Below are 2,267 nucleotides of genomic sequence, written 5' to 3'. Positions count from 1 at the left end.
TGGCAGTAGAAGTATGAACTCGTACAAAGTTTGAATTGTTTCCAAAGGAATTTTTGTCCATTCTTCAGCAAAAACAGTCTCCAGTTCTTGTAGTGATGATGGTGGAGGATATCGACTCCTTGTTTTTCTAAAATGCACCATAAATTTTCAATAATATTGAGATCTAGGGACTGTGGTGGTCAGATAAGATGTTCAACTTCACTAGAATGTTCCTCGTGCCATTCAGTAACAACTTTAGCTGTGTGAATTGGTGCATTATCATCTTGAAAGATCGCGTTTCCCTTCGGAAACAGTTCCGCAACTATAGGATAAATTTGATCCGATAAAATGCTTAGATAGTTTTGACTATTAATTCTGCCATGAAGGGAAACCATTGGGCCAGCGAATTTCCAAGATATAGCGTCCCAGATCATCACAGATCCTCCTCCACGTTTAACAGTTGTAAGAAGGCAGTCTGGGTCAAATGCTTCTTTTGGCTGTCTCCACACGTATACTCGGCCGGTGGTCAGAAATAAGGTAAAGAATGACTCGTCCAAGAAAATGACATTCTTCCACTGCTCCAGGGACCAATTCTATAGGTTTTTACTTCACTCTAAACGTTTTGTAACGTTTGTTTTTGAAAGTAGTGGTTTTCAGATAGCAGCTTTCTCGTGAAATCCGGCTTTGTGCAGCTCCCGACGAACAGTTTTTGTGGAAACTGGATTCTTGAGGTGGTCATTAAGCTCTGTAGTAATTTTGGGAGCTGTACTTTTGTGATTCTTTCTTATAATTCGCGTAAGAGACCGACGTAGATATCTGAACGTTTTGGTTTTCTTCCGGAGCTTTGTTTCGATGAGGAGGTTTTTCCCTCTTTCTCAAAGGCTGTCATTACTTTCGAGACAGTACTTCTTGATACACCAAACAATTCGGCTGTTTTTGGTACGCTAGCGCCTGCCATACGGGCACCAACTATTTGACCTCTTTGAAAGTCCGATAGATCTGTCATTTTAATAAATTTTAATTATTTTTTCTGATGATATCTGAGAAGAAACAGAAATTTCGGCAAAACCTGTTAAGCAACACTAATAAAAAAAAAAAAAAAAATAAATAAATAAATAATAAATAAATAAAAATAAACAAGCTTTTGACGGTTTTAAAGATATTTCAAAATTATGATGCTTTGATGTTTTGTGTTTCCATTATTTTGTTCAACTCCTCTCTCTCTCTATATATATATATATATAAGTATGTATGTATGTATGTATTTACGTATGTATGCATGCATGTATGTATGTACGTACGTATGTATGTATGTGTGTGTGTATGTATGTATGCATTTATGTGTATGTATGTATGTGTGTATGTATGTATGTATGTACGTATGTATGTGTGTATGTATGTATGTATATATGTATGTATGCATGTATGTATGTATGTATGTATGTATGTACGTATGTATGTATGTGCATGTTCATCACAGTCTCGAATGCAAGCCAATGGATATCCATCCGTCTTAGCTGCCCAACTTCGATTGCAGGCAGCACATCATCATTATATACATTTGATTGCGTTTCCTTATCGTTATCGTCGTGGTGGTGGTGGTGGTCGTTTCTTCTTCAGGTAGTTTCTCAAGAGTATGCAAACGCACGAAAACTAAGACAGAACCATAGAGTTTATATATAAAGACGGTAGCAGCAGCAGCAGCAGCAGCAGCAGAAATAGCAGATGTCGGCTGCAGTGTTATGTCCCACACAGACTGCAGGTGTTTTGTGCAAAACTGAATTAACTGGTCACTACAGCAACACGGGAACGACAATTATCGCCAGTCATGACAGAACAATATACCGGGGTTCTTACCGATGCTATTTCTTTGCCTGCCAGCTGCTGTAATTGATGTATTAACAACCACGCAAGCAGTCCGAGTCTGAGCTTTCATTCTCTTTAACAGGGTCGCTGTTTTATAGACTGTGGGGATACTAACCATTAGGCTGTTGCAGTCCTGACGAAAAAGGGTCCCACGACCGTTACTGAAGTGATATGTTTCCTGTATTCTGAAGCTTGAGTAAGTACAAGTTTACAAATATTCCTGAGTGATATATATATATATATATATATATATATATTATTTAAAAGAGTTCCAACTCTGTTTTTTATGTTTTATTTATATTCTTATAAAATTAAATGGTAAAATGAAAAAGGAAATGAAGTGTTGAATGTCTTATTGAATATATGAAATATTGAGTATTAAATATAGAAAATCAAATATATAAAGAAAATCAAATTTTATA

The 2,267-nt window shown here is 36.3% G+C and overlaps 1 protein-coding gene across 1 annotated transcript in view; it reads left to right on the top strand.

The window, feature by feature from the left end:
- The first annotated feature begins 33 nt into the window (after positions 1–33).
- LOC106872721 (lateral signaling target protein 2 homolog) overlaps positions 34–2,267 on the top strand; it is a 188,997-nt gene continuing 186,763 nt past the window's right edge. The window contains exon 1 of the mRNA XM_014919804.2: positions 34–38. The gene's annotated coding sequence lies outside the window, so the exon portion shown is untranslated. The remainder of the gene's footprint in view (positions 39–2,267) is intronic.

Source organism: Octopus bimaculoides, chromosome 1 (assembly GCF_001194135.2).
Source record: "Octopus bimaculoides isolate UCB-OBI-ISO-001 chromosome 1, ASM119413v2, whole genome shotgun sequence".
Taxonomy (NCBI): domain Eukaryota; kingdom Metazoa; phylum Mollusca; class Cephalopoda; order Octopoda; family Octopodidae; genus Octopus; species Octopus bimaculoides.
This window is presented reverse-complemented; position numbering and strand designations above follow the sequence as displayed.